Here is a 27,002-nt window from a genome sequence, read left to right as displayed (position 1 = left end):
TTTATTAGATATTAATTTATGTTTATGTTTTGATAAATTCCAAACGATGTTTTGACTGGCTGTCGGTTCTGGGATCGTCGATGCCGCACCGGTGCAGTGAATGTACTGTGAATGTGCTGGTGCTTAACTGGTGTGTTACTAGGGTGGTGCTAACTCCTCCGCCTTCAAAAGACTTTGTCCTCAAAGTCTTATTGAGCGTTCTTGTGTCGGCATGTTTAAAAATTTCAGAATTTCCAAGAAACGTTCTGTAGAAATGTCTGTATAACTTGATGACTCATTTTCAGGTTTACGAATTTCTTCTGATATGGGAGCTGTTGCAGTTGGTTGTTCACTTATTTTGATATTGATATTTGTTTGTTTTGGTTTCCAATACTTGATAATTATTCCAATTACTAGCATTATGATTATAATAAGTATTCCAGAACTACCCATTATTTCAAAAATATGCTGTTTCCATTTTAGTGACTCATTTTGTAGATACACATGTTCCAAAATACCTCTATGGTTTAGCGTTAAATTTGCCAAAAATTCCGGTGATGGAATATCGATTATTAAATCTTCTTCTACCAATAATCCTGTTGTTGGTCTAAAGGTTTTGCTGTTGAGGTTGATGATAGAGTTGCGGTATAAATTATTATCCAAATATAATTCACAATGTTCGAATTGAATTATATAAGATCCTTTTAACCTCTGAGTATTGTTAGTACAATTTGAGTGTAAACTAACATTTACATCATTGAGTAAAAGAGTTGCTTCATCTATGTGTTTGATGTTTCCAGTTGAATACACTTTTTCATATGTACAGTTGGCGTGTTGTATCCTGATGAGATTGCGGATGCATTGACTTGGAGTTTTTAGGATTTTGGTATCACAAATATAGAGAGTTTCATCTTGTGTACATCCATTGCTGATTTCATATATTTTTGTTGAATTGTAGAGAATGTAATTTGAATAAAGATGTACCCTTTTTTGATTTTGTACCAAAGAGTCTATGAATTCATATTCATATGTTTCTGATGATAATTGAGGTATTTTTAGCATATAAATTACATGTGTATTATTCATTGTAACTTGGGCTGATGATTTCGATAAGAGTTTTTCAAATGTTGTAACATGAACATTTTGCTGCTCTAAAAATGGTTTTATTTTGGCATATTCTGTCATTGACAAAATTCTGCTGCTTGGAATACCATGTTTCGCTAGTAATATCGCATCTTCCAAAACTTCTAGTTGATTTTGTACAGCATCTATATTGAGTATTGCAATAAGTATATTCATTTCCACTTCATGTTGTAATTTTGTTTTGAAATCCAGTTCAAGAAGGTCGTTTGTAATTTTGCTGATTTGTTGAATCCTTGTATCCATAGCATTGTTGACAAAAACTTGTTGATTGTTATATTCGATCAAATTATTCATCGTTTGGTTGATAATCCTTAGATCTTCAGCATCTGGATTTCCTGCTATCCATTTCCATGCAGTGCCTAGACTATCCCAACGTTTTCTTCGATGAACATTAGGTTTTAGTTTATAATAAGTGTTATACAAATGTGCATGTTTTTTCTTCAATACTTGATACAATTTTCCACTTAGTTTATTAGTTCTTAACATCTCATCAAAATTTTCAATTATGTCTTCAAAGTATGTGAAATTAACTGGTTGGATTATTCTTACATGTCCTAATTGAAGTTTGGCTTTTCCTATGGGTATGATGGCTAAAGGATTTTTATTCAAGTCGTGTATTCTGATAGTTGATTCCACATGGCTGTACATCGTGTAAACAAGAATTGTTCTAAAAATAAAAGAATAAAAATTAATGTGTTATTTTTTCTGATATTCATTTTATGAATTTTACGGTTATTTGAATCAATAATATATGTGTCGAAATCTTCTTTAACTTGAATCTTTTTATACCTACTTTTTCTTTTAGAAATTTCTTTCGCTTTTTCAAATACATAAGATCCTGGTTGAAAATTTGGATATTGTTTATCTAATATTTTCTCATTTTTTTCGTTATATAAATTCAAAATTTTCTCGTGACTTTTAGTTTTTCTTCTGGCTATTTCCTGTTCATCCAAATTTTGGTTCGTTTCACCGATATAAATATTGTGTGGCGTGTTTTTTACAAAATTGTGTATAGTGTTATTATATTTGTAAACTGATGAACGAATCAATTGTGGTATATCTATTTGAGGTGTCTCTTTTTTAAGACATCTTGCTATTTCCCTTAAAGTCGAATGACAACGTTCAATTTGTCCATTCGTCTCTGATCTGTTTATAGGAGTTTTATAAATTTCAATATTCAAATCTCTTAACCGCTGTTCAATAATATTTGAGTTGAAAGAACTTTCATTGTCCATAATAATTGTTTTTGGTATGTTCCATTCGTGTATCAAATCTAATAAGGCATCTTCTATATCAAGAAGTGATTTACTTTCAATTGCTTTATATTTCAAATATTTTGAAAATTTATCTATTGAAGTCAAAAACAAATTATCTTGATCATATGTGAAAATATCTATGTGAATTATTTGAGATGGATAAGTTGGAATTGGTGTTTTGAATGGTATAAATTTCTGTGGATTTCTTTGATATTTTTCTGTTTTACATATATCACACGTGTTTACAAATTGTTCAACCATTTTTGTCATTTTAGGAAAGTAATAATGTTTCAAAAGTTGTTCTGCATTCTCTTTTGCATTTCTATGAGCGAATTGATGAATCTTTTTAATTTCTTCTAATTGGGTTTCCTGGTTATTTAAATCTTCGAACTTTGATTTGAGAATATCTGACTTTCATCAATCTAGGATTAAACGTTTCTTTAAAAATTTCTTGAATTTCACCCATAATAGGTTCATCTGTATAAATACCATTTATGACATTTGGATTTAAATATTTCTTAAGTTGTTGTTTCAAAAAATCTCTTGAGAATCTAGGTTCAATGAAAATATGTCTTTTGTAATTATCGAATGGTACAACTAAACCGTATCTTGATTTGGTTCCAATTTTGAAAAATAATTGATTTTTGAAAACATTTATTGGAGCTTCTGTAGATGGAATAAAAGAGCTGTCGTCATCATCTGCTGAGTGTTGGGTCGCAGTTAGAGAATTTATTTGAATACGTGATAAGGCATCAGCTACTACATTAGCTTTGCCTGGTTTATAGAAAATCTCATGGTCGTGCTCTTCAATAAAAGCCTTCCATCTCTTAAGCTTTGCATTATTATTCTTTGGAGATATTGTGAAAGTTAAAGGTTGATGGTCTGTATAAATTACAACTTTATGACCATAAATAAAATTTCTAAGAGTATGCAATACCCAAACTATTGCAAGCATCTCTTTTTCATTAGTTGCATAATTTTCTTCTGTGCTTGATAAAGTTTTAGAAATGAAAGTAATTGGTCTTTCTCCATCATGAAAGTTTTGAGACAACACAGCACCTATTGCTTTATTTGATGCATCAGTTGTAAGTAAAAAAGGTTTATTAAAATCAGGAAATGATAAAACATCTTCTGATGACAAGATTTCTTTCAGTAATTTAAAAGCTTTCTATCCTTCACTATCCAATGTTATATTAAAATTTTTAGATTCATTTTTTGAAATTTGTCGATGTCCATTTTCTCCTTTTAGATATCTAGTGAGTGGCTTAGCAATTTTAGCATAATTTTTTACAAATCTCCTGTAATATCCGGATAATCCAAGAAATGCTCTTAATTCTTTTAAGTTTCGTGGTTCTGGATAATTTTGAATACTCTCAATTTTTTTAGGATTTGGTTTCAACCCATTTTTGGATACAATAAATCCAAGGAATTCAACTTCTGTTTTCAACCATTCAGATTTGTCTGATTGTATTTTAAAATTTGCTTTACGAAGTGTTTCAAAAATTATTTTTAAATTTTTCAGTTGTTCTTCTAAAGTTTCTCCAAATATAATTATGTCATCAATATAGACATAACATATTTTTCCAATATATTCGTGTAAAACATCATCCATTACACGCTGAAAAATGGCAGGGGCATTTTTCAATCCAAAAGGTAGCCGAACGAATTCATACTTTCCATTATTGACGGAAAAAGCTGTTTTTTCAATATCGTTATCATTCAAAGGGATCTGGTGAAAACCAGATGCTAAGTCAAGGGTTGTGAAGTATTTCATTTTACCTAAATTAGCCAAAATAGTAGACGTATCGGGAATCGGGTATCTATCACTTATCGTTTTTTGATTTAATTTGCGATAATCAATAACAAGTCTAAACTTTTTCTTGCCAGAGGCATCTAACTTTTTGGGAACTATCCATACGGGAGAATTATATGGAGACCTGCATGGTCTTATTATTCCATCATGTAACATTTTTTCAATTTGGTTACAAACTTCGCTTTTAAAAGCTTGAGGATATGGATAAGATTTTGAATACACAGGGTTTTCATCAACGGTTCTAATATCGGCTTTTATCTTGGTTGTAAATGTCAATTTCTCATCCGGAGGTAAAAAAAAGATCTTTATATTGTTGTAATAATTCATGAATTTTTTCTTTCTCAAATTTTTGAAGATAGTCATCCCGAATATTTATTTGATTGATCATTTGTAGCTTACGTTGTAATAGAGGAATTTCAAATTTTGAATCAATTATTAATTTTTCGTTTGATGTATCAATAACAGCTTTTATTTCCTTAAGCGTGTCATGACCTATTATTGCATCGAATGATTTTAGTTTAGGCATATGAAAAAGTTTCACGTTAACATTTGAGTATGGTGCAAAAATTTTACCTTGAGAAAATTTCTCAATTTTTATGTCTCCTCCTATTGATGAAACATAAAAAGGATTTTCAACCGCATGGGATATTTTAGTATATTTAGGATGAATAAAATTTTTATTCGATCCAGTGTCAACTAAAATTTGCAATGGGTTTTCCAGTTTTCCATTACCATAATGTAGAAAATATGGTAATGATGATTTTATTCTAAAAAATTCAATTCACAATCTTCTACAAGCTCTTCATTGGATTGATCATCAATTGGTTGTTGATATTCAAAATTTTTACAATATTTTTCAAAAGAAGTCATTTCTGGATCTTCATTATTTACTAAATATGGTAGTTCTTGAAAATAACTTTCAGAATCATCAGATTCAATATGGAAATTACGAGGTCGGTTAGCATAATTTACCATATTACTTCTAATTGAGGGGTCCACTTCCATTGGAACTGGCTTTGGTTGGAAAGTATTGGGTTGATTTATTGGTTGTTGTTTTAGCTGAGTTGTGAATTGAGGAACTGATTGTGTTCTAGGTGGGAAATTCATATGTGGAGGAAATTGTGGTCTTGTGAATTGGAAGTGTGGTGTAGGTTTTGGCATGTGTGGTATCATAGGTTGCCTATTTTGAAACTGATAATTTGGCATTTGTCTGTGTTGAAATGGATTATTTTGCATATTATTGCTATTCGGTATCCTAAATGGTACTTTAGGTGGAATTAAAGGTGGCAATTTTGTAGATGAAAAACCTTTTGACGTTGAAGGCATTTCATGGTTTCTTGTTTTTGTCATTATTTTTCGAAACTCGATGTTTTGATAAGTTATGCAATACGCATATGCATTAGCTAAAGATTCAGGTTCATAATTTTTGAGAAACATACCAATATCACCATCTAACACCGCTGACGCTATGACGGATCCCTGTAGTAACTTGTCCGTATGAACATGAAACTATTGAGAACCAGAGCTACCGGTCCAAAGCCCGGATAAAGTGTGGATGGTTGTGATGGTTGTTATCCATGGCCATCATGTAAAGAAAATGGATACAGTGGGGGACCGAAATCCGTTTAGTCTCGAAATCGTAGACGTACGAATCTCGGCCCCCCACAATGAACCCCAACGCCAAGGTGTGATGCGACCCGTGCCGATGAAAGAATGGTTGAGGGGGTTTCATAAATGCTCAATCACACACGGAGCCTGAAGAGCACCAGGGCGAACTCTTCAGTATGCAGCTCTTGCTGCATTATGGCAGGGTAATGATGCAGTTGACCTTTATTTCCCTAGCGACTCGTGGGACCAACAAAATGAATACCAGTGTTAGCAAACCAAACAAAGGTGACGACTGCCTCACACAGTCGGAAAAGATGGAAGTGGAGAACTCACTAAGCCAGCTTGGGCTTACAGAAGACCAGCTACTGTGCAGTTCACAAGAGGAGATGGAATCTACTCCGTCCCAGAAACCCAACGCACCGGGCAAGTCCAGCGCGGGACATTCAGAAGATCCTGGTATCCCCTCGTCGATTGAATCGGTGAACACGGACGACGACAAGGATGATGGAATCAAGGTCGTTATCAACACCCCTAAACCTGTACCATCCAAAAAAGGACCCAAAATGGACGATCCTATGGATGGTGAGGAAGCTGAAGGCAATGTAACTCCCAGAAAAAACCTAACGCGCTCACAAAGGAAGCAGCTCAAAGCTCTCCGGGAAAGCGGACTAAGCCGAAACGAGGCTTTATCCAAAATCCTGGCAAATGAGGGTACTGTGCTTGCTTCTTCTAAGCGAACGAGAAACGACCTTGATAAATCTGCTACGGTTGAAGAGGATTCAAAGCCGAAGAAGATGAAACATCAGTTAGATCCCCAAGAGCGCGCTGAAAAATCCTCAAGCTCAGTGCCACAAAATGGTGGGTCCAAACGACAAGCCACTGGTCAGAGCTACAGCGATATGACCAAGCGTGTGAAGGTCGGGATAATACCCAAAGACTTTCCAACCGCCCAGCTCACGACGGCTCAACTAGACGTTCTACAGCATGCTCTGTTGCTTAAAGTGGAACAACAGCGTACTGAAACCCAAATTCTGTAACCTTGTCTACAAATCTGGCTACATGGTTCTAATTTGCAAGGATCAAGAGACAGCTGAGTGGGTGAAAGAAATAACACCTTCAGTAAATACCTGGGAAGGTGCTGAGTTGGTTGCACTGAACGGGGAAGACATTCCCCGCCAAGAGCTTCTTCGAGCATTCTTCCCTCAAAGCTCAACCTTCGCGGACGAACGCATTAAGGCTCTCATAGAGAGCCAGAACGGGTTGAAAACAACGAATTGGCGTATCGTGAAAAGGTCCATCCTCAATGACATCCATGTCGAATGGATCTTTACGGTAGATGGATCGTCAATGGACATGCTGTCGAAATCCAAGTTCATCCTCAACTACCGATTTGGAGAAATCCAGTTGAGGAAAATTAAGAGGACACCCTCCGTTTCCAACCACAAGCCGAATAAGGAGCTGGCCCAAGAAAATTCTGAGGAAGCCCCTGATTCAAACAGTGGTAAAAGGAACGCAATTTCTCGCCCAAAGACCACCATGAAGGCTAGCGTGTCCGCTCCTAAAGGAAAAGTTCCGAGCTCAGCTTCAATTCCCTGCTCAAGTGGTACCAACCCAAAGGTATCTAAAACTAGCAGTGGAAAAGAAATGAGTGAAGTCTTGACCACAGGGGCGAAACTCGCAGGCCTGGATGTGATGGGTGGGAAAAACAAAGTTCTGAAACCTAACCCGAAACAAAACCGTGATGATCCGCAACATCCAAAGAAGGGCGATGCTCGCCTGGATAAAAGCGGAACTCCTAAATATGGCGCTTAAGGCAGTTCAAGTGAATCTCCACCACGCACAGAGTGCAACAGATGTACTCTGTCGGAGATTCATAAAAGAAAAATTGACGGTGGCGCTTATTCAGGAGCCTTGGGTCAATAAAACCAGGATACTAGGTATTCAACTAAACTCATGTAAGTTGGTATATGATGATAGCCAGCTATCTCCAAGAGCGGCTATCTTAATACGCAATAACACTAAATGTTTTCCTATTACAGAATTCATTAAAAAGGGCATCGTGGCAGTCAGGATGGAGGTGCCCACCGCTAGGGGAAAATCTGAGATCCTCATGGTTTCAGCGTATTTTCCTGGCGATGCGGAGAATATTCCTCCACCAGAGATAGCTGCGATTGTCCATTACAGCCGTATCCACAACATCCCGTTCGTCATTGGTTGCGACGCGAACGCGCATCACACCGTATGGGGAAGTACAGATATCAACACCAGAGGTGAGTATCTTTTACAGTTTCTTTCCTCCAAAAACATCAATATATGCAATGTTGGCGACAAGCCTACATTTTCAAACTCCATTCGACAGGAAGTGTTGGATTTGACTTTATGTAGTCCATCTATTTCTGACAAAATAAAAAATTGGCATGTTTCTGATGAAACATCAATGTCAGACCATAAACACATAATATTCGACTGGGAAGGGGGTCTAACGATAGAAAGAACGTTTAAAGATCCTAAGAAAACTGATTGGGAAACCTATTCAGCAATTCTCCAATCTGTATCATACATAATTGAAAATAATATTAAATCCATAATGCAGTTGGAATCAGCGTCCACCTGCATTAAAAACAAAATTCTTAATGCTTTTCAAGAGAGTTGTCCGACTAGAACAACTAGTTCGAGTAGAGATGTTCCATGGTGGAACAAAACTCTAGATAAGCTCAGAAAAACAGCGCGTAGAGAATTTAACCGTTCTAAGCGTACTTCCGATTGGAGCCTATACAAAAAAGCTCTAACAGACTATAATAAGGAGCTAAGGCGCTTAAAACGGAAATCATGGGTTAGTATGTGCGAGAACATAGAGATGACCCCCGTGGTAGCCAGGCTTCAAAAAACACTCTCAAAAGAACACTCCAATGGTCTGGGTAGTATCCGTAGAGTCGACGGTTCATTCACTGTAGAGCCAAGCGATACATTGAGTGAAATGTTAAGAATTCACTTCCCTGACTCAATTCCTCAATCAAGAATAAGTGAAGAAGGTACTGAAATTGTTGTTTCAGTTCCACAACAAACCATATCTTTGGTTTCTGGGACAAAAAGAGACGCAATTAAGGTTGCCAAAGAAGCTTTTACTTGTGCCAGAGTTGAAAGGGCTGTGAGATCTTTTGAGCCATTCAAATCTGCTGGCATGGATGGGATTTTCCCAGCGTTAATCCAAAAAGCGGAGAAAACGCTAATCCCACACATGGTAGAGATTTTTAGGGCGAGCTTGATTTTAGGGCATGTTCCAGATGATTGGCGTCAAGTTCGAGTTGTCTTCATTCCTAAAACAGGTAAAAAAGACAAAACAAATCCCAAAGCATTTAGGCCGATCAGTTTGTCATCCGTGATGCTTAAAATCATGGAAAAGGTATTGTGCGAATACATAAATTCTAAATTTATGAAAGCAATGCCTCTTTCACAACACCAATTTGCGTATCAGAGTGGCAAATCCACGATCTCAGCACTACATTCGTTAGTCAATAAGATCGAAAAAACACTACAAGCTAAAGAAATCGCTCTTGTAGCATTTCTTGACATTGAGGGTGCATTCGATAATGCTTCTTATTCGTCTATAGGATCGGCAATGTTGAGGAGGAATTTCGACCCATGCATTGCTACCTGGGTACATGCTATGCTAGCCAATCGACAGATCTCCTCTGAGCTAAGTGGTTCGTGCGTCACTGTAAAGGCTACAAGGGGGTGCCCACAAGGTGGGGTACTTTCACCGTTGCTTTGGTCACTGGTGGTGGACGAGCTTCTCGATAGCTTAGAAAGGAGAGGCTTCGAAGTGGTAGGATATGCAGATGACGTGGTCATTATTGTACGAGGCAAATTTGAAGACGTTATATTCGAAAGGATGCAGCTAGCTCTTGATCATACCTTTTCCTGGTGTCAACGAGAGCAACTAGGAATAAATCCTTCCAAAACCACCATCGTACCTTTCACAAAACGTAGGAAGGTACAATTGAGAACCCTTCTCCTAAACGAAACACAATTGACTTGCTCAAAGGAAGCCAAATATCTTGGTGTCATACTTGACTCCAAGCTAAATTGGAATTCACATCTTCAAACAGTGGTGCAAAAAGGCCTCAATTCACTCTGGGTATGCTCCAGAGCACTTGGTAAGAAATGGGGCCTGAAACCAAGTATGATTATGTGGATCTATAAAACCATTGTTCGTCCTAGAATAACTTATGCTTCTCTTATCTGGTGGCCTAAAACAAAAGAGGCTACGGCAAGGGCAAAGTTAAATAAAATCCAACGTATTGCCTGTATAGCAATTACTGGTGCAGCACGCAGTACACCCACCTCTGCCTTAGACGCGATGCTTAATCTGCCCCGGCTGGATCAATTCATAAAGCTGGACGCTGAGAAAAGTGCGTTGAGGCTGAAACGAACAAAAACCCTACTATCAGGTGATCTTACGGGTCACCTCAGTATATTAAATGAATTTTCTATAAATCCAATTGTAGAAAAGTGTAGTGACAGGATGGAAATGGTAGTCAACTATGACATACCCTATAAGGTGATCATGTCTTCTCGTCAAGAATGGGAAGAAGGTGGACCCAACATCCCTCCAGGGTCTATTAAATTCTACACAGATGGTTCCAAAATGAATAATCTGGCAGGTTCTGGAGTCTACGGACCCCGAACAAAAACCTCAATTCACTTAGGACAGTGGTCTACAGTATTTCAGGCAGAAATATATGCTATCTTAGAATGTGCGTTACTATGCCTGAAGAGGAAATACAGACACGCAAGTATATGTATTCTCTCCGACAGCCAAGCGGCTCTTCAGGCGCTTAACACTTACACGTGTAACTCAAAACTAGTGTGGGAATGCATTCTAGCTTTGAAAAAACTAGCTCTCTGCAATCGAGTTAACTTATATTGGATCCCAGGGCATGCGGGTCTAGAGGGAAACGAAATTGCTGATGAGCTGGCCAGAAACGGATCTGCTAATAGGTTCACTGGCCCCGAGCCATTCTTCGGAATATCAGACAGTTTCTTTAAAATGGAACTGAACAACTGGCTGGTTAGCCAGACCTCATCAAACTGGGATGCATCTCCTAATACGAGTCAGTCAAAAATGCTTGTAAATATAAATCCAAAGAAAACCCAACAACTATTAGGTCTCAGCAAAAGGGATCTCAGTTTATACACTGGTCTAGTAACAGGACACTGCCCCAGCAGATACCATTTACAAAAGATCGGTGTTGTTCAAAACTCCAACTGTCGCTTCTGTGACGATGAGCGAGAAACATCAGAACACCTCATCTGCTATTGCAGTGCACAAATCCATTGTAGGTCCAGGATATTTGGTAAGCCCTTTTTAGAGCCTGCCGATATAAGGATCGCAACCCCCAGCAATGTTATAGGCTTTATTAAGCTAATTGCACCAGACTGGGGGAATCCTCACACTGCAGCTTAGGACCATTATTTCTCAATAATAAGGTGTTCATGAGCTCAGAAGTACATAGATCATTTAGTGACATACATGTCACTGGATGATGTATGTACTATACATACAGTAAAAGGGTATATCACAATAGTTCAAGTTAATTGGACGCAGTGATTCAACACCCGACAAAGAAGGGAATCTAAACCCCTAATGAACGCATCAATTGCCTTTTTGTTATACATACTTATCATAGCTTTTGAAGCTTCTGGATGCTGGTAATTTTGATTAGTTTTAATTTGTCCTGCAATTAGAGAAAGTAATTTATTTATTTCGTCGTAATAAATTTTCAATTGCGTGATATTCATCAGTTGGTAGTCCAAAGTCGTGAGATCTCGTTTCTCACCATAATATGTTAACAATGTTTTTTTTTTTATGAGATTCCAATTTATATTCACATCTGAATTTACGAGAGCCGTATTTGCTTCTCCCCTAATTTTTCTACGTATAGTTGTGCAGATTGCATAGAATTTATTTTTTTGCTGCACAGAACTTGAGGGATTAACTTGATAAGCTTTGACAAGAGCATCCACATCTCGAATCCAGCTGCTTAACTCGTTTGATGAACCTTCAAAATTAGGTATGGTGTTTATTAAATCCGGAATCTTTTCTATTGAAGATGGATCAGCTGGTGAACCATCCGGATTTAGATAATAAAGAATTGGATCATTATAATCTAATTCCGTTGGCACCACATTTTGTTTTTCCAAAAATTCTAAGCGATCGAGTATATTCTGAATATCGTTAGGCATATTTAGATTTAATGTGCCGAATTGTTTTATTATTTGATCCAGATTTTTTTATTTAATTGATTGGAATTATTTGAGAACTTTTTTATTTAGTTACACAATTATAAACTACACTTACAAACACTTAATACACTTATGCACTTAATTTTTCTTTCTACTCTGAAAAAATAATAATTTGTTAATTATACTTACAATAGTATTCTTATCATACTCTGAACACTCTATTCCTGTAACGGCGAGTACTTCAGTTGTCCGTCGGTTCCGTCCTGTTACGTCGAAACTCTTTAGTTCGGGTATCCGTCCTCTAACGTCGGAACTCCTGTTGTTTTAAGACCAGACACGAGCCTCAACTGTCCCAGCGAAGATGCGCTGATCCCGTTTTTCCTATATGATGGTGACTAGGGGCGCTTTCTTCACGTCTGCTGCTGCAGTAGCGGTCGCCACTTGTGCTGCGGTAAAGTTGAAATTTTCGGATAATGCTCGCGATATTTTAACACTCACGACACAATTAACCTACACTCGCGCTGGTCCCTATTCGGGCGCCAGTTAATAAATTAAGAACTAAAACTTAATTTAAAAAAAAATGATTTCGGATGACTAACTTAAGACTGAACTAGCTGATTGAACTGAAAGAACTGAACAAGCTGTCGCTATCGAGCCACATGCTCTTTTATTAGATATTAATTTATGTTTATGTTTTGATAAATTCCAAACGATGTTTTGACTGGCTGTCGGTTCTGGGATCGTCGATGCCGCGCCGGTGCAGTGAATGTACTGTGAATGTGCTGGTGCTTAACTGGTGTGTTACTAGGGTGGTGCTAACTTATTTTTCTTTTTATTTTTTGTTCGGTTAAGAGTGCACTCTTTGCTTGCGGTCTCGTTTTTTTACCACCGGAGTGAATGTTTGTTTATTTTTCGGTTTTCGCGTTTAGCTGGGCAATGCGGAGTGCTTCGTGGTAGTCCAGTCATTCGCGTTTTTTTTTTGTGTCATCAGAGTGATTTCTTTCTAAGTTAGTCTGTACACGTTAAGTGAAGCTGAAAGTGTATTGTAACAGCTCAGCCAAGGATGAAGGATCAATTGGTGAGCTCGTTTCATGCTTTTATTTCAAATCTGAACAATATGTATTACTGCTCATTTAATCGTTACAAAGGTGGGATGTAAATATGATTTTTCAACAAACTATGAATAGTTTGTCACTGTGAGGGTCGGCATAAACATTGATTCATAAATTCTTTATGTATTACTTTACTTTTAATTTTACAATTAAACAAAAACTTTGAATGGATCGTCACTTCAAGTGTTGACATTATTTTCTTCTACTTGAACATTCTTCATATCAAATGAAAATATTATATTTAAAGGCATGTTTTCATCTCACAAATAATTATTTATCATGGTCTAATCATTTATTAAAGTGAATCCTGTGACCCAACGATCCTCCCCATTAACAAACATCCCTCCCAGTAACCTTTGTGGAGATGGCAAACACGGTCTCCAAATAGCAGAGGTTACACACTAACATTCCTTCCCCCAATCCCACCTGACTGCAAGGACGTGGCCGGCGCCGCACGGTGTGCTGGAACATACATATTATCGAACTTGCATGAACCTCCGATCTTTTTTCACTAAAAGTTAGCCTTTGTAGTCAAGAAAAGTTTGCGGAATATTAAAAAATCTTTCATCGGCAAAAAATTGAAAAAAGTAGATTTTTGTATTTTTACCCTTCTCCCATATATGAGTTCATAGGAGAATATTAGAGTTACACTAATTTTGATGCATTGCAATAGCTCAGAGACTTATTTGATATACCTTGATCACGAATCGATTACAAGACGTTTCAAATTTAGCATAATTTCTACCTACATTCACACAAGGTGACCAGCCCATGGTGGTATGCCGTTTATTAACGACATCGCATTTTTACATAAGGTAAACATACTACAACTTATCAAGTTTCAATCAATGTTTCCTATTCTACAGAATAATTGAAATCATTGGAGTTCGTTATTGAACATGAAGCTTTTTTAAGATAACAGACAATTGTATAATTACATGCAACCATTAAAATAAACCGCCATACAATTATATAGGGCAATGTACTGTTTAAATTTTGAATGGTGTGTTCACATCTAGCTGGTCTTGTTATTCACATTTGTTTTGATTGAAAGATGGAGGAAGATTCTACGTAAACCTGTGTACGGTATGTCTACATCCTAAACAAGAACGCATACAAATATTGTAAAATATCGTTACATATACAGGGTTTATACAGAAAATGTAAGATGTGAAAATAAAAAAAAACTATGATAGTCTTATATTTCTTGGATGAGTAACAATATTATATAATACTTGTAAAGTTGTCATGCAGATTTAAATGGAAATCTTGCAGCCACTGGTTGGGTGCGTTTGCTAAAACCTCACATCATTAACGTATCCCTAGTTACATTCATATACTTAAAACTAAATACATACCATCAAACGGGGTAACTTTGATAGTTTTTTTTAGAGAAAATCTAAATATTTTATTTTTTATTTGTAAAACAAGCACTAGTTTGTTAGTTATCAATTGCACATGAAAGATTGCATAACGGTTCGATCTTAATGAATCTATAGTTTTTCATATAATCGAAAGTCAGTTTTTGGTAATGGGGTAACATTGATAATGAGTAGATAAGCACATAAAATCCAAAACAAACTATTGTTTGACATCATCACAGTTTGAATTGGATTGGAGAATGTTAACCTTCCAGTCGTCGCGCGGTTTGCCACCGTCAGAACCACCACGCTGCTGTTGGGAACGAAGAGCGAGGTTTTTCCACCAGTGTTGTACAGAATACAACAACGCGACGACTGAAGTGTTAAAAGAGAAACTGGATTAGATTTTATCAATTAAAGTACAGAATTTATTGAACAAGAAACATCTTTAAAACGGTTTTCAGTCAAAACAAACATGATAAACACCATCATAAATTGATAATAATGGGTATAAAAGTATATATCTGAATTGATATCTATCGATAATCATGTTTCGACATTGAATTCACCATAAATCAATCGTTTTTGGAACATAAATGAGTATAAATCGAATGAATCCCGTAAAGTACTTGAGGCGTTGCATACCTCTAGGCTTTTAATGCTATATGGGAATTTGTGACTTTGATTACGAAAATGATTCCAAATTGTAAAACTGTTTTTCCCTATGAGGTTTGATACCGGATTCATGTTCTACTATAGCTAGGCCACAAGCATACGTACCGAACTATTATAGTTTCATGAAATAGTGATAGTAAAACAGATTGTTTGTGAGCGTTTTGAAAGTACCAAAATCACATCATTTTTAAATATTCGAATATAAAGCCTCAAATACTCTCGATTGGCACGAAAACAGCTCAGAGGTGAAGTGTCACACTGATACCCCTTAGTTTCGTATTCGTTTTGCTTAACTGAATAACATAATTTTTGTTATTTTGTTTAGTACGTTGCGGATCCCGCACTATCAAAGTTAGCCGCATTTTCAAAGATACCTCGTTTTACGATACTAAATTGTATGTGTCCATGTTGGATATTGAAATTGTTGTGTCTATTTTGCAAAATTTGCCCCCTCCATAAGTGCGAAGTCTTGAATAAAAGTGCTGAACTACGTTGGATCGATTTGTCATCGTCGCCACATTTATTATTCATCCTATGACAAATAATTGGAGTGATGACATAATGTCGATCCGAAGCACTTCAAACCCCAAATATAATGTGCGCATTGCATTTGAGTAGATTAGTGACAGCACAAAACTTGTATCACGATGAGCTTGAGACCACATTGAGGCTATATAAGCCGTTTACTGTTAATCATGTTATAGTGAACCCTCTCTCAAGACTTTTGCGCGTATAAGCACATGAATACAGCCTATACTGCTATGTGTATCCATTTCTGGGAATTCCTATTCTGATTAGAAAACTTTACCGTATACGTAAAATATTACTTATTTGATTCAGAAAGAAGAATACAAAGCGTTCGTATGAGCTTTTCTGAAGTGAAAAGTGAAATTTCCATTATATAAAATACGGCATACCACCATGGGCTGGTCATGTTGTGTGAGTGTATGTAGGAAATGATGCTTAATTTAAAACATCTAAGAATTCATTCATGTTAAAGATATGTCAAATTGATCATTAAGCCGTTAAAAGTCATCATATTAGTGTATCTCTAATATTCTCCTATGAACTCATATATGGGAGAAGGGTAAAAATACAAAAATCGTCTTTTTCCAATTTTTTGCCGATGAAAGATTTTTTAATATTCTGCAAGCTTCTTTTGACTATCAAGGCTAACTTTTAGTGAAAAAAGATCGGAGGTTCATGCAAGTTCGATAATATGTGTGTTCCAGCACACCGTGCGCCGTTATTGATTCTTTATAAATAGAGGCACTGAATTATGTACACTGAAGAAGATTATGGCCAATCCCAGCCAAACTTCTAATTGATTTTTTGTGCATTTTCACTTACTTCGGTCAATCACGAAATAGCAACTATTCATATGTGTAGTCAATCTAAGCTAAGCTGAAGCTAAGGAATGGCAAAAATTAGTCCAAGTTCTGCCCATATCGTCTATGAACCATCCCAGGGAACTAAAATTTCTAAAAATTATCAAGAACTCAAAAATGCTTATTACTTTCTGCCTCAAGAAAGTTTGTACAACTCATATCGCATACTTGGTGAATAGTCAGAAGAAAAATCTGATAGAAATTTAATTGCTACTACATTACGAGGCTCATGTATAATCTCAATGCAACTGTTATGCTGTTAGATTAAGAAATGTGACAAAACAACTTGCCCGAGTAGCACACATGTTATAACTGAGCATTATCAACAGATATATAACCTGATTTGGTTATATATAAGTTGATAATACTCTATTATAACATGTGTGTTGCTTGAGTGGTATTTTTTCGAATTTTCTAGAACAATCTCACATTTTTTTTAAGTTGATCGATAGTATTTATCATTTGATAACTCTCCACGGTGTTAACTAGAAATTGTCAAAAATGTCGAATGTGACAAATAGGCAGTTATGGGCAGCAATGGTTGAGCTAACTCCTTCCCTTCCCCAAGGAGCGGTACGTAATTTGTGGACGGCATAATAAGAGGTATCTCTTTTCGAAAGGTTATAAGTATAATGCCTTAGTCACAAACAAAAAATCAGCTTCATCTTATAGAAAATAGCTGAGAAATTGCAGTGGGAGGAAAGTGCGTGGCAGCGTCTGATAGGAGACCTAACTTTATATGGAAAATTTACTCCTTAATAATTCTCAATCTTCTGAAGAGCCTATTGAAGAATTCCTAGAGAAATCTTTAGAACAACGAGAAGAGAAATCTTTTGGACGGATTTATAGAGAAATCCTGGAAAAATAGCTGGGAAACTTGCGAAAATACTTCAAATTTATGGGAAAGGCTACAGGAATAATTATTGGAATTTCCAAAAGCATCTTTGGAGACACTTCTTGAGTTTCAGATGGATTCCAGAGGAAATATCTATAGCGATTCCTGGTAGTATCCATGAAGGAATTCTTCTGGAAAATAACTGCAAAAAAACTATTGGAAAATCGGTCTAGGAACACCTGAAATAACTCTTTCAGGTTTTTTTTTCAGAAGAATCGCAAACCGTATTTCTTCAAGAACCCTGGAATATCACATTCCTGAAGAACTAGCTTATATGAATAGGGATCTCCGGAGAAATCTTTTAAACCTTAAATAATCGGACCAGGATTCACTTAGAGTTATACGATTGTTTGTACAAAAAGGCCATCCTTATTACTCAAGGCAAAATAGACATGGATTTATTTTAAAATTTCCATAGAATTCAGGTATCAGTTTTTCTAATACTTTTTTGAGATTTTTATCAAAAAAAAAACTCCAACGGCATTTTTTATTGATCCTTGCTACCAGATATAACGAAATGATTTTCGTTTCGTTTTCAAGGATTTCTTGAGAAATTCCCAAGTAATAATTTTCAAATATATATTTTTTTTTTTTAATTTCCCTCAATTCATGAAGATGTTATGTCGTGTAATGTACGAAAATAAAGTTTACCACAGTTACATTTTGCGTAAAATTCGTGAAATTGTCTACCAAATATTAGGAGACAACTTCATAAACTAACTGGAAAAAATGAATTTGGAAACCATTTGACTCGACTAAGACACAATAGAAACCTTCCATAGGAAATAGAGCCTTGTAATAAAAAATGATCTAGTTTCTAAGAACGGTTCGTTTATTTTCCAGAAAAAAAAATCCAGATCTGCCGAAATCCTTGTGCTTGTGAAGTAGAACATTTAATAACCAGCTTTGGAGAGATTCTGAAGGAAGGATCTTGAAGAATCCCAGAAGACTTTAAAAAAAACTCTCCTTGGATTTTTATGATAAACTGTCAAAATATTTGTGGAGGAAAAGTTTTGAAATGAAAAAGCATTGTTTTTCGAAAAAAAAGTCATATGATGCCTAAATTACGCACAAAAGCTTAGAAAAAGTTTTGTTTCATACTTCTTCTTCTTGGCATTACGTACGCACTGGGACAGAGCCTGCTTCTCAGCTGTGTTCAATGAGCACTTCTACAGTTATAATCTGAGAGCTTTCTCTGCCTGAGTTGCCATTTTTGCATTCGTATTTCGTGTGGTAGTTGTGGTAGGTAAGTCAATGAAATTTCCATTACGAATAGATCCTGGACTGACTGGGAATCGAGCCCAGACACGTTCAGCATGGCTTTGATTTGTGGCCGCGGACTCTAAACATTTCCGACTAAGGATGGCCCCAACACATCAGGTCATAAAACCGTTAAGAAATGGCTGCGTTCAATTCATTTGCAAAAAAAAAACTGGAAATCGATACACTTTTCCACTTAGCTATCACGTGCTGCTTGTATTTTCCTCTAATACCCTACCCAAGGGTGGTGGAAAGCAGCTGTTTGGCTGGTTATCGGGTCATCATGCGTCGTCGGTCAGTCGCCGTCGCCGCCGTGGGGGCGAAAGAGAGTTGTAATCAGCTCCAACAATCACAGCAAATCGAATTTCCTCAAGGCGTTTGGCATGGTGTGGCGTCTCGATGTCTGTAATCGATCGGGTGGGGGCTTTGGCGTTTACTGGAAGGGTGGCATGTGGTTGTTTTCTGTATGACTCAGCCAACAGCAATAACACTAATAAATGCAACAAAGACGTCGGAACCAGCAAAGTGACATCAGATACTGTGTGGTGTGAAGACTTACATGGTCGGACAGGACAGAAGTTATTGCCATTTCAGGTTCACTGCGTGGTTACTCTACCATATTTATTACTGCTTTGGTTTTAAATTAGCCAAAAAACTGGAACCATTCCAAAACGCTTTGCTTCAGAGTCAAAAACAAGAGTAAATTAGGAAACTGGTATACCACAAGTGGAAAATCATGCTTGAATCAGTCGAGGTGACATCACTGAGATCAACAAGCAGAAATTTGTGTAAGTAGGGGAACTTATGCTATTTTCGACATATTAGTTGATCATGATATTGTCAGTTAAATCGGCTAAAATTCAGCAGTAACGGGCGCTCCTTTGGAAAGAACATTAACACAAATTTTAGGCTCAAATGGCTTAAGAAAACTTCACTAATATAGAAAAAACATGGAAGTTAAAAAAGAAGATAAGTCTGTTTGCGATTTTCTATTGAATTACTGTGTGATGTATCTTTATGCTTATGCTTTGATCGTAGGTACAATGTAGTACAGCCAGATCGCTCTGTCTGGGATGTGGGAGGACCACAAATTCGCTCAGGTTCAATAGTTTTCTATACTGACGGTTCCAAACAAAACGATCAAGTGGGAGCTGGTGTTACAGGTCCCGGTTTGTATGTTTATCAGTCTCAATGGGTAGATGGCCAACCGTCTTCCAGGCGGAAATACAAGCTATACTAGAATGTGCTTCTATTTCCCTAAAAAGAAAATACAAGCATTCCAACATATGCATTGTTTCTGATAGCCAAGCAGCGCTCGCTGCTTTGAAATCATACACATGTACTTCAAAGTTGGTTTGGGAATGTACTCTCTTACTTCAAAAATTATCGGTAAATAATACTATAGTTCTTTACTGGGTGCCTGGGCATCAGTGAATAGAAGGAAATGAAAAAGCAGATGAGCTGGCAAGAGTTGGATCATCTCAACATTTACAAGGGCCAGAGCCTTTCTGTGGAGTCTCACCATGCTCCATTAAAATGGAGCTCAGGAACTGGGAAAAAGCCATGGTAAATACCAACTGGAATAAAACTGTTGAAGCCCGCCAATCTAAAAAGTTTATAACACCCAATAAATCAAATACACAAAAACTTCTCGCCTTGTCAAAAAAAAGACCTGTGTGCATACACAGAACTTATTACAGGACATTGTTTAGTTAAATATCATTTACGACTAATCAAGAGAATTGAAGATGATATTTGTCGCTTTTGTAGTGAGGAAACAGAAACCTCTGAACACCTTCTGTGTAACTGCGTTGTATCTTTGTCAATGGTTTCTACAGCCCTCTGATATATGGTCCTTAGCTCCATTCAAAGTAGTTCGGTTTATACGACATATTATTCCTCATTTTGAAAATACCAAAATCGTGAGTTGAGGATAACTAATCATAGTAATCTACCACCTTGAATACGGTTATACATTAAAATGGGTGGTGTATCACAATAGGTCAAACAAATGGTCGCAGTGATTATACACCCAACACAGGAAATAAAAAAAACCTTATGCTTTTTCAAAATCAAGTTGACATCATTAAAACAATACTTCGGGGTATTGTAATCTGACGGAGCCAGGAATCCAGCCTACACTTCTTGGATCAATACAGCTATACGATTGGAAACAATTACCGCACAGCCATGAACCCAACAATTGTTGAAGAAGTTTAAGTACTTAAAATAGTATAAATCAAAATTTAAATCAATAATGAAAATAAAATCAAATTTCAATGTAATTTTGCATAAAAGTCATTTTTTCAAAAGAAAATTCAATGCCTTCTAATAATTTGCTAACTTGCTAATATCAACAACACCCCGGGTCAAGAAAAGTCAATTCGGTCTTATATCTGTTTCTATCCACAACGTCTTCATTTATTTCCAATCAAGATTAATTACCCTACCAAGAATAGGAGCACTAGTGACCAAATAATATTAAATATTAAATTCACCTATAAATAAAGCTTAGAACCATACAGCAGTAGCGGTAAGCGCACATCTATTCAATAAGACCATAATAAGATTTGTGGGTTCGGTCCCCGCTAGTCGACGTATTCTTTCTAGGAGAAAATTTTCTCGACTTCCCAGGCCATAGAGTATGATTGCACTACGATATACACATGAAAAAATGAATAATTTTCAATAAAAGCTCTAAGATGAGAAACAGGCTTCGATCAGTTAGGACGCAATCCCAGAAAGAAGAAAAAGGGAAGTTGAATTTAAAAAGTTCAATATTCCTTACACATCTTCGCAAGGCACTAACTTATCAATAAATACCAAATGGCGGTCTACCTGAGGTTGCGGACATTTATATTATGATGCCCTCACCAAGGTGAGAAAAAAACTCCCGAATTGATACCTACACCTACACCTAGCACCATCCACTTCCACCGTTTGGGTAGCGATCTTTTTCTGTTTTATTGCGGATTTTTATTCTTTGCTACCGAAGAGACTACAACCCCGGCTTGCCCACTCTTGTCCTTTTTTTGAAAAGTTTTCTAAAACAACCATAATAAAGACGTGCCCGCGACCGCAAATAAGCGTAGGAAGTAATTCCCACTTTTCATATCGTTTTTATTTTTGGAGTTTAGAGTTATACACACTAGCGTTGGGCGATTTTGAATCGATGTTCTGAAAATCGATTTTCTCGTTCCGATTAATCGATTTTTGAATCGATGTTAGGAGCCCTCAAAATCGAGTGAATCGATTTTCTTCATTCGATTTTTTGTTTCGATTCGAAAGGATTAAATTGGTAAGATTTTTGAATGAGTTGATTAGCCATAAGCCTAGCTTTGCATCAACCTTGAAGTGATTGATATATAATTTTCAATCATAAACGTTATTCATTTAAGGAATATTAAAAATCGTATGCAAATTCATTTAGTCTTATTTGCAGAGCACATTTTTTAAATTTTTCATATGAGATTGAAAATTGAATCGATTCCGAAACATCGATTCAAATGATTCGATTAAATTGGTGAATCGATTTGACGTATCGAATTTGAATCGATTCAGTAACATCGATGTTCTGGCCAAATTTGCCCAACGCTAATACACACACCTCTTTCTTAGTGGTAGCCTACACCGTTACAAGGCAATGGTATGCTGTAGATGTCTGGGTTCAATTCCTTGTAGGTTCAAGATCTTTTCGTAATGGAAATTTCCTTGACTTCCCAGGGTATAGAGTATCCTGACTACTGCGACCGAGCCTGCTTTTCAGCTTAGTGTTCTAATAGCACATCCACAGTTATTAACTGTGAGCTTGTTTTGCCAAAGTTGCCATTTTCGCATTCCTATATCGTGTGACAGATACGATGATATGCTATGCTCAGGGAAGTCAAGGAAATTTCCATTACGAAAAGGTCTTCGACCGACCGAGAATCGAACGCTTTGTAGCTGCGAAGGCTCAGTGAAGCTCAACTCCCATTTTATAATTTAAAACTCTAAAAAATTAAGCATATCTCAATTTTCTCGTTGGTTGTATTTGGAGGGACACACAATAATACGATTGTAATTATTTGTATGTAAAACTGATATTACTTACCATCTACCAGGTATTCGTCAAAAAACGTTCGATAACATTGGATCGAATTTCATTCCTGCAAGAGAGAGAAGAAGACTATGTAGTTTCTACAGAATGCGCTTCGTAAAGCTCAAGCAAGCGAGTTTATTCATGGCGTCGCTGTTTTGATTTTTTTTCTCTCGTTTTTCACGTTTGCTGGATAGAATAGTGACTAGTATGTGATCTTTTGGTTCAGTTGCATGCTCCTGGGGTGAACGACGAAGTCAAGATCAATCGTATCCGGTTCGTGTAGTACGAGTTTGGAAAGATATTCGTGTTTAGTCGAGGATGGGTTGCTAACTAGTGAGCTCGTTTCATGCTTATGGTAACACATTTTTAACGTGACAACGTTACATTATTGTAATTTTTAAGCAAACTTTGGATGGTTCGTCATTAACAGTGCCGACAAAAACCCTTATTCCTGTTTCATAGTTTCCGGGTCATTTGGCCCAATGCCAATTGGACGAATGTCGTTTGACCGACATAGAAAACAATAGTGCATGAAGCCAATCTGACTATGAGAGCGAATGTGACGAGAAAGAGAGGGGGTGCAACACGCGCACGCATTCAGTTTCACCCACTGATGGTGTCATTTCAAAATTCAATTTCACCTAGAAGCACTGAAATAGAAAATTTAATATACAAAATTACGAATGAATTTTATTTTACTGGTGTAAGAAAGCGGCAATGTGATGCCTCCAGTTGATGAATCATGATGGTTTGCTAAGAACAAAATAAAATACAACTTTTGCTTTTTGCGGATGTTTTTGTGGGTCATTTAGATGGAAATGATTTTTTTACAAGCAAAATTGAATTTGCTGCCACCGAATTTCTGTAGGTAGAAGAGAATCAGTAAAGAAAAAGTAATTGAAAAACTGAATGCACTTACTGCCAAATTCGTGCATGTATTGTCAAAAAAAAAACCTTCACACAAAGAACAAATCAACGATGACGGATTCCATTGAACGTCGGTGTTGTTGACTGTATGTTGAAATATGCAGACACTGACAGTTAGCATGCATTGGTAATGAATTTCAAAGCCAAATTAAAAAACAGTTTATTCTTAAAGAAGGGTAAATTATTATTGATATGGAGTTCTTCAGTATTAGTTCAAGAAACAGTCAATGCTGAAAGAAGAAAATCATGAATGTAAGTAATAATTATTATTCACTTCTCTGCTAGCGGTAACAGCTGCCAGTCGAGGTTTTCGCATTGCGTTTGAAGTCATAAAACGCGTTTGACAGAAACTAAAACGGGTTACAACTTATTCGTCGTTCTGTAGCATTGGTTTGCTTCAATGCTTCGAATCGCTCCAAGTAAATTATTTCATAGTTCTAGCAACCACGAGTTTTGGCTTCTCTTTTCACAATGGAGAAACGGTGAGCTTATATGTCATAAATGTTCACCGAGATGTTTGATTTACTTGGACAGAATAGTGAGTTGCTGAGTTAATTTTGGAGGAGAATGATATCTCACACAAGTTAACCCTCGTGATAAAAAAAAATATGTAAAATATGTTTTAAATAAAACTCTTTATGAGGGTATTGCAAGCCATAATTCCAAATAACTATTAAAAATATTAAAATTTGATAGAACAGCCGATGGTCAGAAGAAGGAAAAATTTCTTATTATAATTTAAGCAAGTGTGATGCAAATGATTATTATATCAGTATAACTACAAAGAACGGCCGATAATTTAAAGAAGGTAAAAATTTCTTTTGGAAATCACTCTAAACCCTACACCGCTGGTGTCCCAGAAACGAACCAACCATCAGCTTAAGTCTTGAAAGGAATTCACAACTTCTACAAATTAATTAGATGATCAGTTATTGGGCCACAATTATGAGCGTTGAAGCAGTTTGATATTTTTTTGTTCGTAGTTCAGCCAAATGGCATTCGAACAAACGGCATTCGGTCAAATGGTAGGACACCGTTTCATATAACTTTAATATTCACATACCTTTCTTTTTTGCCATTATCAAAAATAACCTCTGAATAGTTCAACATTATGTTGTTGACGTGGTTTTTACAACCTTATACAGTAAGGACCCGATTTTGTCAGCCCCTCGATGAATTTTAGGCTGACAAATTGGGGAACCTGACAAAATCGGGTCATTTTATTTTGTTCCTGTTTTTCAAATTTTTACGTGTTACATGGTTACATGGACTTTTAAGAGGGCGATGGACATGGGCGTAGCCAGTTTTTTTTATCAAGGGCTACCCCCTCCCTTATATTAGTAAAATCGATTTTTAACACTTAATAAAAGGCATTGCCCATGCGTGCATGACATCAAACATCATCATCAATTTTAATTTAAACGTGGAAAAACATGACGATAACAATTTTTTGACAAATTTAAAACAGGCTGACAAAATCCGGTCAAAAAGCTGACAAAATCGGGGGTAGGCAAAATCGGGGGCTGACAAAATCGGGTCAGTACTGTACCAATATTTTTACCGCGAAAATGCATAACTAGTTTTTAAGACTAGTATTTTTCCTCCTTATCTAAGGATCGCATTATCGACCAAATTAGACTCCCAGATCTTTTTACCCTTCACAACCCAAATAACAATTTAGATTCGATTAGATTTTATTTATGTTTATTGAAGTTTTATTGTACAATTGCATATTTTATAGTAATTTTCATCAAGTACAAATGATCTTCAACCGTTTTTGGTTTTAAAAATTTCTACGAGAATTCTTCAGATGCACCGTATAAAACTTCATTTTAATAAGAACAATTGTGCTTGGCAACAGTTTTATAAAACTCTCGAACTTATCTCGCTTTACGTGACTTTCCGATCTGTTCTTCACGGAAGTCATTGTTAAATTTACGGCGCACAACTTACAGATTATGCACACGATAAGTTCCAGTGGTGTTCTTCCTCTTGACGTTGATTAAGGAGCAGAACTTGGCCACTTGATATTCTACCTGCAAGGAGATGTGCTTTTGATGGACATCTAATTAGTCCGATTGCTTTCACAGCCCAACATCTGGGTCTTATTACGACGTACACCAAAGCTAGAAATATCTACCTTAGTCAATTTGCAGAAATAAAATCCATGTGGTGATAAATTCCAGTGCGAACACTTTTCACCAAAAGCTGAAATTGTAAATAAACAAACGTCAAATTGAGCTCCTCTTGAATAAAACTAACGAATCTTATCACGTTCTTCAAGAAGATCAGTTTGTCCTCATCCAGATCGCTTTGAGTCTAAGAACTCTCAAGTGTTACACTTTCCCAAGTTCAGCAAAATTTATTATAGTTTCATGGTAGTGTTGAATAAAACTACAGCCATGATTGTAATTATCGGTGCACACAGAAGATTGAAATGTTCGAAAATTAATCTGCAATTTGTATTATTTATGATAGGCAATATTATGAAACAGTATTTACTACTTCATTAACCAAACCAACATGATAAACATATTGTAAGTTCAACTTGTCTTGAGAACTACTTGTTTATTGAAGTGTTGAGGATTGGCATAAGTGCATGATTATAAGTTTTAAGAGATACTTGAAAGTTGCTTTCCAACACCGTCTCTAGTATGGGCCTCTTCAGTCTTATGAGAGGTTTATGGTTGGGTAAGTGCAGGTTTGAAGAATAGCTGTTTTTTTTGGTTTTATTTAATTGGTGAAAGAGAAAACTTCAAGAATAGCATAAATTTAACTTTGCAAAGAATACTCTCGCTCTAGAAGCAACAATCATTACACACTAACTTTCTTCCCCATCCCAACTGACTGTGAGAACTTAACCGGCGCTGTTATTATTCAACAATATGAGATGCTGCTGTCAAATAAAATGCAGTCATGTTGCATACTTCGGAAATCATTCTATCTTAAATAGCAAGTAATTATTATTTTGTGTAAAAGCAACTGTGCAAATACAAAACAATGAGTCAAATGGATGAGCTAGCCCATACATGTTTTTTTATCTGTTGAATGGTATACGCGACAATTAGCATATGAGGAACCTCAAGCATGAGATATGAAAACTTGGGATTTTCACAACACTGCCTGTCGAAGTCCCTAGAGAGATTATAACAAACTGGAGTGTTTACCCGAAATTTTCACGCAGTTTTGAATAGGTGGCTCGTAGAAACCTAGTACTCGAGAAATACCTGATGGTACGTTGTTAAACAGCAGTCCATTAAA

At 36.4% G+C, this 27,002-nt stretch overlaps 1 protein-coding gene across 6 annotated transcripts in view; it reads right to left on the bottom strand.

Annotated features, from left to right (window-relative positions):
- The window catches only part of LOC5565217 (protein Fe65 homolog), a 300,368-nt gene that overhangs the window by 134,875 nt on the left and 138,491 nt on the right, over positions 1–27,002 (bottom strand). For all 6 annotated transcript variants that reach the window (XM_021851272.1, XM_021851270.1, XM_021851271.1 and 3 more), the window contains one exon: positions 22,827–22,881. The gene's annotated coding sequence lies outside the window, so the exon portion shown is untranslated. The remainder of the gene's footprint in view (positions 1–22,826; positions 22,882–27,002) is intronic.

The sequence above is a fragment of the Aedes aegypti genome, chromosome 3 (assembly GCF_002204515.2).
Source record: "Aedes aegypti strain LVP_AGWG chromosome 3, AaegL5.0 Primary Assembly, whole genome shotgun sequence".
Classification (NCBI taxonomy): Eukaryota; Metazoa; Arthropoda; class Insecta; order Diptera; family Culicidae; genus Aedes; species Aedes aegypti.
This window is presented reverse-complemented; position numbering and strand designations above follow the sequence as displayed.